Source organism: Felis catus, chromosome B3 (assembly GCF_018350175.1).
Source record: "Felis catus isolate Fca126 chromosome B3, F.catus_Fca126_mat1.0, whole genome shotgun sequence".
Classification (NCBI taxonomy): domain Eukaryota; kingdom Metazoa; phylum Chordata; class Mammalia; order Carnivora; family Felidae; genus Felis; species Felis catus.
Window position 1 is genome coordinate 22,198,790 of NC_058373.1, and position 17,491 is coordinate 22,216,280.

Sequence of the window (17,491 nt, forward strand, 5' to 3'; positions counted from 1 at the left end):
CGTGCCATCTCAGTGAGCTGGAGTAACCTCTCCTCTTCAGTGATCTGGAGCCCCACTACTCTTCTTTTTTAATGCTGATTTATTTATTTTGAGAGAGAGAGAGAGAGAGAGAGAGAGAGAGAGAGAGAGAGAGAGAGACAGAGAGAGAGACAGAGAGAGAGAGAGAGCATGCACACAAGCTGGGGAGGGGCAGAGAGAGAGAAGAGAGAGAATCCCAATCCACATGGGGCTCGAACTCACAAACTGCAAAATCATGACCTGACCCAAAATCAAGAGTTGAAAGCTTAATGGACTGAGCCACACAGGCATCCAGTGGAGCACCCACTACTCTTAACTGACCTCTACGCCCCCCCTCCCCCTTATAATCCACTGAACAGCCAGAGGGACATTCGCCAAATGCACATCTGACCATGATCCAGGCCTTATTGTTTGAGATCCTGAAACATCAGAGCAGATGTGATGGATCGGGGTGACTCAACCAGACAGCTGGACTGGGGCAGGAGTTCTCCGATGTCAGTGGGCTGCTCTCCCAGCCCTTGGCTCCATGGCACTCCCACAGGGACAGCTGTGGCTTGGAGCCCACCTTTAAGAACAACACTGGGGGCAAAGGGCATCCCCTCCACCTCCTCCTCCTGGACCAGGGGCAGCCAGGGGCCTCAGTGACTATGCTGCTTCTCACAGTGGGTGGGCACTGGCCTCAGCAACTGGATGTCACCACTACATAGCAATAAAGCCACTAGGAGGTGGCCACTGTGGGGAGCAGGACCATCTTGTTCATGTTCCTCCTCTTCTTCCATTTGCATATTGGCAGGACTTCAAGCACAAATGTGGATTCTTGGACCAAATGAAAGAATGAACTTATGGTGACCAGCAGAATGAGGCCTCAAAGTGATTTTAACCTGAACTCTAGAGGGAATAGATCCTAATTTGAGACTCTGATACAGTGGAGCCAGACAAAGGCTTCTGAAGACACACCTAGTACATCTTGCTTGCACTGGCACCAACTCAGCACAGGTGCAGGAACATGGGTGATGGCAGGCCGGGGGGAGGGCACAGTGCACGGCCAGATCCCTCCTCACAGATGGCGATGATTGAGAGGAACTTACCATCACCATGACTGTGTTTTACAACTTTTACAGCAGAGAAATCTGAAATTCAGCGTATGTGGTTGGACCTAAAGTCTAAGGAAGAAGCTCCACCCTGTGCTTTGGTAGCCCAGTTGCTAACATGCAGCATCTGTCTCGTCACTGGACAGAGGCACTGACACATGAGGGGATGCAGACAAGCTCTGTGGGGGTGTCTCCACTGCAGGACTCTTAGGTACAAACAACAGTATCCATCCCTAGGACAAAAAACACGTGGGGCTGATTTGGGAGATAAAACCCTCTCGTCAAGGCTGGGATTCTTAAACAACCCTAAAAAATCATAATCACTTTCTGGGGCAATGCTGTGAGGGGTCACTGACACAGATGCAAAATATAAACGGCACAGTTAAAAAGTTGCCTTACTTAAAAAAATAAACTTGGAGGTGGGGGGGGGGCGGCCTGAGTGGCTCAGTTGTTAAGCATCTGACTTCCACTCAGGTCATGATCTCAGGGTTTGTTGAGTTCGAGCCCCAAGTTGGGCTCTGTGCTGACAGCTCAGAGCCTGGAGCCCATTTCAGATTCTGTGTCTCCCTCTCTCTCTCTGTCCCTCTCCAGCTCACACTCTGTCTTTCTCTCTCCTTCAAAAACAAACATTAAATTTTTTAAAAAAATAAATAAACTTAGGGTTTTTGTTGTTGTTTTGTTTTAAGTTCTTTAATTTGGTCAGATGTGAACTAAACTATTTACACGAAATAAAATATCTTTTGCTAATAAAAATTTTACCTATTTTGGCCAGTATTCCCCATTAACAATTTCAAGATACAGGCAACAGGTTCTGTAATAATTTTACAGGATGTTATACAACGAAAGCTCAAAGCTTACTCTCCAGACAATAGCAGTCTGTTTTCTATTAGAACTATCAAAGGTAACATCAAACCTTTGGAGGTTATCAAACTTCCTTTAATGATAGACATCCCTTGAAGTTAACCAGATGAGTTTCCGGTCTATTTTTTTCCCCCTTTAATAGTTATCAGTAGTTTCGGAAAAAAACATTTTCCAAGTTAATTCTCAGGTTTCAGAAAATACCACACATGAAAAGGAAACATTAAAATCTATACTACTGCCAAAATGTTCTTCTGAAGATGTAGATTCCACGTGACCTGATTGGCTACATCCCATTACCCAAATTTCCCCAAATGACTTTTTAGAATCCGTACGAATTAGCACATCAAAAGGATACCCAAAGTAACAGGCTTGTGTTGTTTCATGCTGACAGGACATCTGCCAGGCAGTCATGCCCTGCTGCTGAAGAGCATTCAGCATCATCGGTGCAAGACAGAGGCTGGGAAGGCAGACCTCCACCAAGCCCAAAGGGGCTGGTCACTCAGGTAAATGTATTAAGAGTTGCTATAAAATAAAGCACCACCTTTAATTTACCTGCTTCATAAACAGAGAAGGGGGCTGTGGAGTGGGAGAATGTCATGGGGTTTGTGGCCAAAACACATGAGCAGGACTCTTTTTCTTAGTCATGTTGAGACACCGCCCCCTCTCCCCAGGGCAAGGTACTTAACTTGACCTTCAGTTTCATCATCTGTGATAAGAGGGTAACACTGTCCCTGCATCTCCCTTCCCCCACTTCAAAAGGTCTGAGAGGTGATGCTGTTGGAAGCCTGGCTTAAATCATGAAGTGCCATGGAAATGTGACTCATGTGCATAGAAGGTTTCCTTGGCATCTGAGGGCCTTTCTGAACCATATCTTAACACAGGATGTAGCCTCAGGAGCATATGCCACAAACAGATAGTGACAGTTTGGTGGTCTGCTCTGCCTCTGCCTGTCTACATGATCCATTCCTTACTCCCATACAGATTAAGTTCATCAGGGCTAGGACATGCTCTGTTGGTGGATGATATAATTTAAGCACCCAGAGAAAAACTTAACCAAGTTGCACAAGCTGACACGGGAATAAAAATTCCTCATTAAATGAAGAATTTGCCTCTACAAAAACCAGTTATCTTCTCTCAGATTTCTAAGAATGTTTATTAAAGTGCCTTTAGATTTCCGTTTGACCCAATATCAACCCAAAATACACTCTATTGCCATTGTAACTTTATTTACCCTACCTGAAAAACCTCACTCTGGCTTCTCCCTGACTGGAAAGTGTTGTATTTTTTGAAAAGCTCAAGTCTCTCATACATAGAAGCTAAGAATCCCTATGACCCAGCAATTCCACTCCTAGGTATGCACCCAACAGGAATGCATCCAAATGTTCAGCAAAAGACATGTTCTAGAGTGACCAAAGCCACAGTGCTTAGAAGAGTCCAAACTGGAAACTACCCAAATGCCCACCAAGAGTGAATATCCAGGGTGCCTGGGTGGCTCAGTCGGTTAAGCCTCCGACTTTGGCTCAGGTCATGATCTCACGGTTCTCGTGAAGTCAAGCCCAGCATTGGGCTCTGTGCTGACAGCTCAGAGCCTGGAGCCTGCTTCAGATGCTGTGTCTCCCTCTCTCTCTGTCCCTCTCCTGCTCATCGTGCTGTCTCTCTCTCCCTCAAAAATAAATAAAAACAGTAATATATATCTATATCTATATCTATATCTATATCTATATCTATATCTATATCTATATCTATTATATATATTGTTTGAAGAGTTAATATCGTACACACTGAGACTTAATGAGCTACAAACACACACAAACACCTGGATAGACTCTGTCAACATAATGGGAGGTGAAAGAAGCCAGAGATGCATGCATCTGTGTGATGCACGCATGTAAAGCATCAACAGGCCACACCAACCTAGGGTGTGAGAAGTGATAATAGTGCTTCCTCCGGGTGGGCTCCTGGGGTGCTGGCATGTTCTGCATCTTGACCTGCGTATGGATTACAAGGGTGTGTTTAGTTTGCGAACATTTATCAAGCTGTACACTTACAATGTGCACCTTTTTTTCTGTGTGAGGTCATGCTTCTATAAAAAGATGTAAGCCAGGGAGAGGAAATGGTTCTCTCATGCCAATCCCAGGACTTGGTTTTTCCTACCAGTCAAGTCAGCAAGAGGACAGATTTTCCTCAGCCAGCTGTGAGGGCGAGTCCCTCGGGGCGGGGGGGGGCAGCAGGTACCTGGCCCTCTGATGGCTGGTTTCAGCACAGACTGTGTGAGGGGGGAGGGGCAGGGTAAGAGGATGTCCTGCAGGCCAGGAATTAAGGTATGCCATTTAACTGGATTGCAAATGCACTCTGAATTCTGACAAGATTCGTGACTCTCTCCAAATTTATGGTGACTCACCTGTGATCTCGTCAAAACCGTGACAAAACTCTGACCTACTTAGTGCTAGGAAAGTGTCTGTAAATGACATTGCTGCTTCCCTATTTAAAGCATGTCTTTCATGACTTAAGCAAGAGCATAACAGAAGAAAATCCCAAACTCACTGCATTCTGAAAGATGGTTTTACATTTGTTGCTTGCTCCCGAAGATCCCAAATGCTAATGTGACATGCATGGTAATCAATGCTTTGGATACTCCGAAGGCAAGGGCTGAGGATTAGGGTGAGACACTGCTGAGCATGAGCCCTGGGTCCACATGTCCCACCTCACAGCACCACTACGCAAACCCCACTCCACAAAAGGAACAACAGGGAAGCCAACCAGACCTGGCCACTGCAACACTGCCCCCCAGGACCAACCCTCCTGATGGCTGAGGAGGACAACATCCTCAAAAAGTACCTCGAACACCCAGAAACAAAACTGTCACCCATGCTCTCAGGAATCTTTCATCTCACGTGTGACAAAAATGTTTTAAATATTTTCTCAAAAATAAAAACTCCAATCAAGGCTTCATTAACATGGTCTCTTTAAAACATGTCCCGACAGTGATTTTTTTTCCACCTGTGCTATGTTTTCAGTTCTTCTTTAAAAACTTACAACTTCAAAATGAAAGTCTGTACCATTTCCACTTAACAGGATTACAGCAGGCAATGCCCATCTTTTCTGCAAACATCTGTGGCAGCATCTCAGATGAGCCCTTGCTGAGCTTGGTGACAATGCACAAACCCTAGCTGGGTCACTTATTCTTTTTGGCCTGTTTACTTACATATATATTTTTTTCTGTTCTATGACTCAAACCAAATAGTTTAAGGACAGGCAGGGCTAGCCTGTCACATACAGTATGAGGCCTGGCAATGCCCCTCCATCCTGTGTGGGATGGGCTTGAAGCTCTGCACCAAAACAGTCCTTTCAATGGCAGGGTATCTCCCAGCCAATGCATGCAGACTCTGTGAGGACTGCCCTTGGGACAGAAGCGCCATGGCCTGGGGTGAGTGGAGTCATATACCAGAGCTTTCAAACCAGAGTTTATTCATCCTCCCTGTGAAGTCTACCCAAAGTTGCAATGACATATTCACTTTGGTGGTGAATTTGAAAATCAGGGGAGGATTATTATGACCCTTAGTCACTCATCATTTCAAATGCCTTCTACAACTTTCCTATAAATAAGTTGGTTTCTTGCCATCCAAACGCCTTCCTGTTCCCATCTTACTGCTTACTTTAAAATAACAGTAATTCTCACCACTGTTGTTTAACATAGTGTTGGAAGTCCTAGCATCAGCAATCAGACAACAAAATGAAATAAACAGCATGAAAACTGGCAAAGAAGTCATCAAACTTTCACTTTTCACAGACGGCATGATACTCTACATGGAAAACCCAGATTCCACCAAAAGGCTGCTAGAACTGATACATGAATTCAGCAAAGTCGCAGGGTACAAAATGAATGTACAGAAATTGGTTGCATTTCTATACACCAATAATGAAGCAACAGAAAAAACTGATCCCATTTATAAGACACAAAGAAATGGATAAAATATTCCATGCTCACGGATTGGAAGAACAAATATTGTTAAAATGTCAATACTACCCAAAGCAATCTACACATTCAATGCAATCCCAATCAAAATAGCACCGTCATTCTTCTCAAAGTGAGAACAAACAATCATAAAATTTGTATGGAACCACAAAAGACCCTGAATAGCCAAAGTAATATTTAAAAAGAAAACCAAAGCAGAAGACATCACAATCCCTAGCTTTAGCCTCTACTACAAAGCTATAATCATCAAGACAGTATAGTATTGGGACAAAAACAGACACATAGACCAATGGAATAGACAGAGAACTCAGAATTGGACCCACAAATGTATGGCCATCTAATCTTTGACAAAGCAGGAAAGAGCATCCAATGGAAAAAAGTCTCTTTAACAAAAAGTGCTGGGAGAACTGGACAGCAACATGCAGAAGAATGAAACTAGACCACTTTCTTACACCACACACAAACATAAACTCAAAATGGATGAAAGACCTAAATGTGAGACAGGAGACCATCAAAACCCTAGAGGAGAAATCAGGAAACAACCTCTCTTACCTCAGCTGAAGCAATTTCTTGCTCCAAACGCAAGGGAATTAAAAGCAAAAATGAACTACTGGGACCTCATCAAGATAAAAACCTTCTGCACTGCAAAGGAAACAATCAACAAAACTCAAAGGCAACCAATGGAATGGGAAAAGATATTTGCAAATGACATATAAGATAAAGGGTTAGTATCCAAAATCTATAAAGAACTTATCAAACTCAACACCCAAAAAATAAATAATCCAGTGACAAAATGGGCAGAAGACATGAATAGACACTTTTCCAAAGAAGACATCCTGACGGCCAACAGACACGTGAGAAGATGCTTAACGTCACTCATTATCAGGGAAATACAAATCAAAACCACATTGAGATATTACCTTACACTGGTCAGAGTGGCTAAAATTAACTACTCAAGAAACAACAGATGCTGGTGAGGATGAGGAGAAACAGGAACCGTCTTGTACTTGGTGGGAATGTAAACTGGTGCAGCCGCTCTGGAAAACAGTGTGGAGGCTCCTCAAAAAATTAAAAACAGAACTACCCTAGGTCCCAGCAATAGCACTAGTGGGAATTTATCCAAAGGATACAGGAGTGCTGGTGCATAGGGGCACATGTACCCCAATGTTTACAGCAGCGCTTTCAACAATAGCCAAATTATGGAAAGAGCCTAAATGTCCATCAACTGATGAATGGATAAAGATGTGGTTTATATTTACAATGGAATACTACTTGGCAATGAGAAAGAATGCAATCTGGCCATTTGCAGCAAAGTGGATGGAACTGGAGGGTATTATACTAAGGGAAATAAGCCAGGCAGAGAAAGACAGATACCATATGTTTTCACTCATATGTGGATCTTGAGAAACTTAACAGAAGACCATGGAGGAGGGGAAGGGGGAAAAAGAGGGAGAAGGAGAGAGGGAGGCAAACCATAAGATACTCTTAAATACAGAGAACAAACTGAGGGTTTATGGGGGTGGTGGGGGAGAGGGGAAAATGGGTCATGGGCATTGAGGAGGGCACTTGTTAGGATGAGCACTGGGTGTTGTATATAAGTGATGAACCACGGGAATCTACCTCCAACACCAAGAGCACACTTTACACACTGTATGTTAGCCAATTTGACAATAAATTATATTAAAAAATAAAATAAAACAAAATAACAGTAATTTTGGGGTGGCTGGGTGGCTCAATCAGTTAAGCATCTGACTCTTGGTTTTGACTCAGGTTGTGATCTCTCAGTTTTATGAGTTCAAGGGTCTGTTCTGACAGCACGGAACCTCCTTGGGATCCTTTCTTCCCCTTTCTCTGCCTCTCCCCTGCCTGTGTGGTCTCTGTCTCCCTCAAAATAAATAAACTTAAAAAAATAAAAAAAAATAATAGTAATTTTTAAAAGCAGAATTCTTTTTTTTAATATATAAAATTTATTGTCAAATTGGTTTCCATACAACACCCAGTGCTCATCCCAAAAGATGCCCTCTTCAATACCCATCGCCTACCCTCCGCTCCCTCCCACCCCCCCATCAACCTTCAGTTTGTTCTCAGTTTTTAAGAGTCTCTTATGTAAAAGCAGAATTCTTTAACACATCACCTTCCTCATCTCATATGGCACTGGCCATTCCCTCACTGGGGTTGTACTGCATACACCTGTACATTTTCCTGACATCTGCACACACCTTGTTCCATGCCCTAGACTTCTCTATCTCGAGGAGAAGTGAAGTTAAAGAGGCTGCTGAGCCTCTGGTTGTCCTGCCCTTGCTCTGTCCATATCTTTCCAACAGGTGAAGGGATACAATACCCATGGTAACCAGCTGGCAATGCTGGAAGGGGCAGCCTTCTTGCTCCTCTGTCCCCATGAAGCTGGCTGCATTCTGGCTCTGCGTGATGTGTCCCATGGGGACAGAGGAGCCAGCCTGGGGCAGAAGAATCCTTCTCAAAATAGGCCCCTCTTTATAGATCCTAAGAACTCAGTGAGCACGGGCAGGTAGCCCAGCTGGTGAAAGGCCCAAGATGGGGCCAGCCTGGGACATCCTTGACCACCCAGTATTCTCCCTACAAGGCCCCTCCTAGAGCCTCTCGAGATACTGCCTCCCTTCCTGCTCTTCCCACACCCTCCAAGACCTTGTGGGATCCTATGTTCTATTTTTTTAATGTTTATTTACTTTTGAGAGAGACAGAGACAGAGAGAGACACAAACAGAGTATGAGCAGGGGAGGGGCAGAGAAAGAGGGAGATACAGAATCTGAAGCAGGTTCCAGGCTCTGAGCTGTCAGCATGGAGCCCAACATGGGATTCAAACTCATGGACTATGAGATCATGACATGAGCTGAAGCCAGATGTTTAACTGACTGAGCCACCCAGGTGCCCCAAAAGCCCCATGTTCTAAGCTGGCCCTACACACAGATGAGGAAAGGCCTACGTAGGCCTAGAGAGGCAAGTGTTCTGAGTGTAGCAATAGAAGCTCAGTAGACTCCACAGGGGAGAATCAGCAGCAGGATGGGGAGGAGGAAGAAGAGGAGACATTGTTCTGGGAATGCCAGATCACAAGTGGACCCACAGACCTGGGGTTGCATCAGATGCATTCTCAGAACCATGGTCCCCAGAGTGCAGAACTCCTGGTATTCAGCTGTTCCTGGGGCTGTTTCCTCCTGCTTCTACTTGCTCCTCTCTCTGCCTCTGACTGGCTCTGATCCACTAGGAATCCTGATCTTAGGAACTGGATCCACACAACTCCTTCCTGGTTGGCTGAAAAATTTCTATTAGGCCAAAAGCAGCCACTGTTATACCTGGGGCCCAGACTGTCTTTTATTTTTCTTTGGTGGAGGTTTGGAGAAAGGATGTGGAATCATAACATCCTTGAGTACACTTCCACTAAGAAAGCTGGGATGAGAAAGTATGACACAGACCAGGGCAAAATTGCAAAGGGGGCTGACTGGAAACCAACAGAATAGGAATAAAGGGAAAGCGCTGGCAATGGCACTCAGGAACAAAAATGGGCAAGAAGTGCAGCTCTCTGAGTTTTGGTGATCTGCCATGCTGTGCTGGAACTATTCACCTGCTTGCCCTGGAACAGGTCCACAGAAAAGCCACGGTGCCCAGCCCTCAGGGAGCCCTCGATCAATAATCAGTTTACCAACCGCAGCACATTCAGTTGATGTGTGCCATGTGGCCACAGAAACCTCAGTTTAAGAGGAATATTTAATACTGTGGAAAAGGCTCAAGAAGTAACACCAGGTAAAGAGGAAAACAAAACCAGATGAAATATTCTTTGCACACAAGATTACCTTTTTTCCAATGGGTATTTTTCCAAAGAGTATTTTCTACTTTTGCAAAGAAGAAAGTTTGAGACAAAACGTCTTTCGAACTGAGATGACACAAAGCCAAGGGCAGCACAATTCAGCCAAGATTAAATGTAGAGACAGAGTCAATAAAATGCCGAGAGATGAGGAAGCAAGATGCCCAATGGGTTGGCCATGTCTGTCATCTGCTGGCTGGATCAGTCTGCATGGTATGAGTGCTGAATGTCATGCTGGGATATGACTGCAGACAAAGTTCAAGATGTCACAGGGGGATACTGGGGACATTTAACATAAACTCATGACCACTTCAAACATCCTCCCAGGAGTAAATACAGGCAACTGGTACTGCGTGCCCCTGGGACAATTCCACCTCAATTCCCAGGATGCAGAAGAACAGCATGTAGAGCAGGACCATGGCGAACACTTGACTGATGTGAGTACAGTCAGAAGTGCACAAAGGGGTGCAGTAACACGTCGAACAGCAAGACGAGTGCTGTTCAGTGCTAAGTACAACTAATGGTGTCCCCACTCATTGTTGCTATGATTACCAGGAGAAGGAGGCTAACTGTGAAGACTCCAGGTCATGGTAATTTGGTAACAGGTTCTATACTCCCAGGAAGTAAAGTGACCTCAGACTCCAAATTTACTGGGTGCATGGTCCTTTCTTTGGTGGGTGGGTGAGGTTACTGCAAGACTTTTTGGGGGGGTTAATGGTACAAAGGAGTAAAACACAGGTAATTATCTTCTTTTGGAGATCTAAAGAATTTTTCCTATGCCATGACCATGAAAAACACCTGCAGATCTTTGGGAGGTAGGACTCTAACTACAGGGTTCCCAGGAAAGCACACACTCTTTGATGGGAGGGCATAGTTTAATGGTACAGTGACTGAGGGGCAAGCAGAGAAAGGAAAACCATAAAATGTGTCATGAGAGAGGCTGGGATGCTTGAAGGGCAGGCCTATGAGGTATCCAGAAAGGGGCAGAGAAGCTAGCAGCCAAGATGGGGGCAAGGCAGTCATGTGCTGTGGTGTAGCTAGAATAATGGCTGACAAGGTAGAACAGTCTGTATGGGTGCAGTGTCTAACCTTGAACTTCAAGTAATAGTTTCCCAATTGTAGGCAACACTCTATAAAAATGTTCTGTGCTTTTAAAAAAAGTCTTTTCCAATGGAGTTTGGTAAAGAACCTCAGTTGCATATCATCTGCCCAACAGGTTTGAGAATATTCCAGCCATCAATGTATGCATTGCCTTCCTCCTTTCTCTGCACTGACCCAACACTCACCTCCTGAAGTACTGTGTGGTCTTCTACACCAAAGCTTTGCATTTTCAATCTTGTTTATAGGGAAAAAAAGAAGCAAACAAACAAACTTCCAGAAAATACAACACAGTCAGTTGCAAAGGGTCAGTCAGTACTGTGCCTCTGAGCAGCTGATAAGGTTCCCCAATGCAACCAATACTGCTCCATCTACGACTGAGCACTCAGTCAAGAAACCGCTCACTGGGAATTCCTAAGCCTTGGCACACAAACAGACTGGTCACTGCCTTGTCCTTTGGTGGCTCTACTTTCCAAGCTGTTCCCAACTTCAGGGTAAGACATATATTCAACACACCCATGGTGTCTGTGCCTTGTGGCTAGCTCTATCCTGACCCCCACACTGAGGACATCCCTGTCTCATGCAAAGCACTTCCACAGCCCTCACTGAAGACTGCATGACTACAGATAAAGGGCACAGGCTTATATGGTCCTCAGCTCAGATAGCCACCTAGAGCCTGAGAAAACACAACATGAAACAACTCCCCTCAAACAGGGGTGGCAGACCCAGAGAACAGCAGGACCAGGCCCTCCGCCCCCACGAAGCCCACCATCACCAAGATGTTCAGGTAACAGATTATTACTCACAAACTATAACATACTGTTTCAAGAGATGGATTCAAGCATTTTTTAAAAGTGATCAAAACTCTATGTAAACAGTATGACACTTTTTAAAAGACTAAGGATGTAGGAAATGAAGGGAATTCATGGAAATGAGTAATATAGTCACAGAAATAAAAAGCCAAGCAGCTGGGTTTTATAGTGAGTTGACATACACTAGACAAAGGGAAGATTCACAAAGTGGAAGGCAAGGCTGAACAGACTATACAGAATGAAGTATAGAACACTAGAAGAAAGATAATGTGAGAGAAGGTCGAAAAAATAAGAGTGGAACAAAAAGGACTGATAAATGAGTAACTGGAAAAGAAAAGAAAGGAGGGTAGTAACAGGCAATCTTTGAAGAGCTAGTGGCTAATAATGTCCTAGAATTGATGCCAGCCATGAGTCATCTATGGGGGGAGGCCCCCAGAAACCACTAGATGGACGTCTCATTCTCTTATCTTCCCAGGTATCCGAGGAAGCTTCCGAAGGCTACATTCACCAAGATCTTGCTCATTCTGGTTGTATAAGTGACCCCAGGGTGTAGTCCTTCCCAAACACCAGGTATATTTTGCTCTTTCTCCATATTTGCAACAGCACAGTGATGGTATTGATCATTTCAACTGATTCTTGGGTGCCACTGACTTCCTGTCTACAGGGCTATGGAACTCAACCCTGATGGCTTCTCTGAAGCCATGGACCACTGGTTACTCATCGCCATGACTGACAACCCCTGTGTACTCTATAAAACAGTAGGCAGGTGGATAAAGAGAAAAAAAAAAGTATTCGGTCTCAGCTTACTGTCTTTTTGTGCATGGTGGATGCCCCCCCTCCAAGCAAGTGTAGACAATGATGTGTGAGCTCTATTCCTTCTACACCATGTGGCTGGCTGGTGCCCCAGGTACAACAGGCTGAAGGATGTGCCCTAGAGAACAGCCTGCAGTGGGCCTGACTGGGACGAAGTCCTCACCAACTCATATTCCTTAGGATTTAGGACTTCCTGATTTTAAGTTTAGCAAGATGGAGAAAGTACAAAACTGAGGGTTGTTAACATGTAACAAAACGTAATGTTTATAACAAGCAAATATATCCTCAATTACTGCAAGTAAGCTATTCCAAAATGTACTTTAAATCAATAGATTTGCATGCACTAAGAGTTTGTAAGAGAATGCAAAATGTTCATAAGCTTCAACTCAACCCAACAAAGCTAGGGCACACCTCCTGGGTGTGAAGAACTAATTTGGGTGCTTGTAAAGACAGTTTCTGCTTCATGAGGTAGACAACTAGCAAACTGTGTGCCCCTTTAACTTGGCTCACCCGAACAGGGACATCTGCCTCCCAGAGTGGTTGTGAAATGTAAACCAAATAACGTCAATAAAGCACATGGCAGTCAGTGACACTTGCTCTTGCTGCTATGGATTACAGCATTTCTTTAATATTCATTAGTGATTAACACAGGAAGTATTCATTCAAGCCTTTATTGATTTATGTCCAAAAGGCCATCAGATTTCTGAGATACAGGTGGTTGGTCACCCCAAGTCCATTGAGACACAGCAGGTGTGGGATCAGGTCACACAAGTGGAGGAGGCCTAGGCCAGATGTCTAGTGCAGTACCTGTCTGTCTCCTTCCTCCAGGCTGCTGTGCAGGGGAGGGCCTTGGGGATGCTAAATGTCTAATATGATAGCTTCTCTAACAGTAAAGCTTTTGTGCAAAAGTGTTCTGGAGTAAAATAAAACCTCTTCTTAGAAAAGGAGCTCCCAAATTGCAAACACTAAACAATGTTCAGCCCCTGTGAAAAACTGACCTGTTTAACTTGCTTAAAGCATAAGGAGTTCCCAAAAATTATAAGCAAAATCCCTCAGCATCCACACAACCATGGTGTGATGAGACAGAAGCTTCTCCTGAAGGGTTTACTTATCCATACTTTCTTTGAAAGCCCCCAAAACAATGGAAAGGCAGAGTAAGAACTATAAAGAGAAACATATTCTACCCTCAGTGAATCAGAGACAGACACAAGCACAAAGCGCAAACCACCAAGTGTTGCAGAACCCATGTGGTCAGGAATGGACACAGCAAGCCAGTGCCTACCTGCTGACCCCTGGGGGGGGGAGTCAGACTCCTCTGGGAGAAGTGGTCGGCATTGATGTGGCTAGTCATGAAAGATCTTACGGACGTGGGAACAGAGACACTGAGTAAACCTCCACCTGTGAATCTGGCTTCATACAGAAAGAAAAGAAGGCAGCAGATATGAGACAGGAACACAAAAGGTCTGCTTGGAGCCACACCTGACTTAACCATGAAAATCTAGGGAACACAACCCTACTGGGCAAAGAAAATACATCTGGAGAAAGTGTATTCCAGGCCACAAACTTGGATTGAATGTACACCTGCCCCAGCATTACCCCCACCTCCATTCTTCAACAAATAACCCACCATATTAAAAAAAAAATGACTAAAATCACAAAGTAACCAGTACAGGAATCGGGCACAGAAACGTGGATGGAAAAGGAGGGAGAGAAGAATGAGCAGATGGAGATGGGTGAGGAAATATTCATAAGGAAATAGGTGAAGAGTCTTTTCAGCAAAATATCCCCCTTAGTCTCTGTTAGTTTCCTATTACTGCTATCAGAAAATCACTACAAACATGGTGGCTTAAAACAACAGAAATGTCCTACAGTACTAGAGATCAGAAGTCTGAAATGGGTCTCACTGGGCTAAAATCAAGGTATTGCAAAGCTGCCTTCAGGAGGCTCTAGGGGAGAATCTGCTCCCTGTATTTTCAAGTTTCGAGAGACCACCACTATTCTTTGGCCTGTGGTCCCCTTCCAGGAACTGCATCATCCAACCTCTGTTGCCATCCTTACATCTCCTCTCTCACTCTGACCACCCCCCTTCCATTCTTGAAATTACAGCAGGCCCACCTGGATAATTCAGCATAAAATCCCCATCTCAAGACTTAATCATACTGGCAAGGTCCCTTCTGCCACATGAAACAACATATTCACAAGTTCTGGGGACTAGCACGTGAACATCTTTGTGGGGGGGGTCCCTATTGTGCCTACCACAGGAATAACTTTTTTCCTTGCCTTTTTCAGCATCTAGAAGCCACCCCTTGCCTAAAACATCAGGACGAGTCTTTCTCACAATGATACCTCTCTGGCTCTCCTTTGTCCACATTCAAGGGCCCTTCCAAATTACACTGGGCCCTCCCAGTAATCCAGGATAAAGTCTGATTAGCAACATTAATTCCATACCTTTCTTTTGTCCCAATTCCTTATTTTTTTAAGATTTTGTTTTAATTTTTATGTTGAGAGAGAGAGCGAGCAACTGAAAGAGAGAGCACACAAGTGGGGAAGGGGGGGGGGAGAGAGAGAGAGAGAGAGAGAGAGAGAGAGAGAGAGAGAGAGAGGAAGAGGGAGACAGAATCCCAAGCAGGCTCCACACTGCTAGTGCAGAGCCTGATGCAGGGTTAGAACTCATGAACCACGAGATTATGACCTGAGCTGAAGTTGGACACGTAACTGACTGAGCCACCAGGCGCCCCTCTTTTTTCTCAATTCCAAGTCTCCTCTTCTTTGTAAAGTGACACATTCACAAATTCTGGGGATCAGGAGAATATCAACATCTTTGATGAACCATTATCCTACCTACCACACTCTCCTAAAAGATTTTAAAAATCAAGGACAGAAAGAGAAGGAGAGCTTGGGGGAAAAATGGAGAAATAAAAAATAAGATAAATGGGGTATGGATGCAAACCACACTAGAACCAATTGAATAAAAGAATGAAAACAATCAACCAAAGAGACAAGCAAATGAAATGGGAAAGGATATGAAATATCAAGTTAATTAAAGAGATGACAGGACACAGAAGAAATAGTACTTATATAATTAACATTTTTGAATTATTAACAGAAAAAGGTCAATGATAGAATAAAATAAAACCTCTGAAATAAAGTGTCTTGTCTCTGTTAATGAAGGGGTATACTGTGTTTGTTTAACAGAAAGTGATACAGCAAGATCAGCATCCAGAAACAGCCTGGTGAAATTACTAAACTAAAAGAATCATATGAACAACTAGGCCAAAAACAGATTGAGTTCAAATTTCTACACAATAATGCTCAGTGAGAAAGGACAGAAGAAATGTTTCTATACAGTTTTAGAGGACTAGTGTGACTCAATAATTTTATATTCACATATATATTCAAGAGCACTTTTTTTTCATTTTCAAGAGATATTTTGAGACTTGCAAGAATTCTGCAGGTGGGTGTCATGAGCCATGTGGGAAGGGAACAGGGGATCAAAACAAACTCTATAATGAACTTCAGATAATTGAAAGAGGAATGAAAAGAAAGCCCTTGAGAATTCCTCTAGAATTACTGATAAAAGCACTGACACTGTGTGATCCTAGAATACATTTAAATATTGCACTAAGACCAAGGACCTGTGCAAACTGAGGTTACCTAGGAGAGGGCAAATGGTGTGCGTCTTGGCAATGTCAGGAATTCTAGCATAAACTAGGTAGGGGAAGAGGGGTTGGGAGAGGTCTGAAGGAAGTGTGGCCATGCAATTTAGTCATCTTTCAAAGCAGCAGGGAGTTGATACCAAATCTAAACACAGGGTAGCTGGGGCATCTGGGTGGCTCAGTCAGTTAAGCATCCAGCTCTTGATTTCTGCTTAGGTCATGATGTCATGGTTAGTGGGTTCGAGCCTCATGTCAAGTCCAGTGCTGATGCGAGGAGCCTGCTTGGGATTCTCTCTCCCCCTCTCTCTCTGCCCCTTCCCTGCTCACATGCTCGCTCTCTCTCAAAATAAATAAAAACATTAAAAAAATTAAACAGCACACCTGCAGCACTATAAACAATAGCCTAAGTATGGAAAGAGCCCAAATGTCCATCAATGGATGAATAGATAAAGAAGATGTGGTATCTATCTATATCTATCTATTTATCTATACGTATATGTAGGTATATATCTACATATATCGACATATCTACATATATATATGTATATACACACATACATACATACACAATGGAGTATTACTTGGCAATCAAAAAGAATGAAATCTTGCCATTTGCAACTATGTGGATGGAACTGGAGGGTCTTATGCTACGTGAAATTAGTCAGAGAAAGACAAAACTCATACGACTTCACTCATATGAGGACATTAAGAGACAAAAGAGATGAACATAACAGAAGGGAAACAAAAATCATATAAAAACAGGGAGGGAGACAAAACATAAGAGACTCATAAATATGGAGAACAAACCGAGGGTTACTAGAGGGGCTGTGGGAGGGGGATGGGCTAAATGGGTAAGGGGCACTAAGGAGTCTACTCCTGAAGTCATTGTTGCACTATATGCTAACTAATTTGGATGTAAATTTAAAAAAAAATAAGAAAGAAAATTTAAAAAAAAGTAAACGCACACACACACACAAATTAAACACAAGGTGGCTAGCAAACCTGTATTCCAGTTTTCCATAACTTTATAGGAACTGAATGAGGCTATAGCTGCTCCCCAAATCCACATCATCTTCTTCCCCCCATATGGCATGTGCTGAATGAACGGAGGGTGGACCCTCCTACTGGAATGACTACCTGGGATGGCCAATGAATAATCTGGGGTATGTCAGTAATCATAGGCTGACCTACCCAAAATGGGAAAGAGATGTTTTAGGAAATTTCATACTGTAAGAAATAAGATATTTGGCTTAAATTCAGTAAATCCTTCATTATTAAACAAAAATAGATTTAAATGAGTGCTTTTTAAATATCATATATTTATAGAC

The 17,491-nt window shown here is 43.6% G+C and overlaps 1 protein-coding gene across 1 annotated transcript in view; it reads right to left on the reverse strand.

Annotated features, from left to right (window-relative positions):
- The window catches only part of OTUD7A (OTU deubiquitinase 7A), a 371,485-nt gene that overhangs the window by 342,584 nt on the left and 11,410 nt on the right, over positions 1–17,491 (reverse strand). The gene's annotated exons all lie outside the window — the stretch shown is intronic.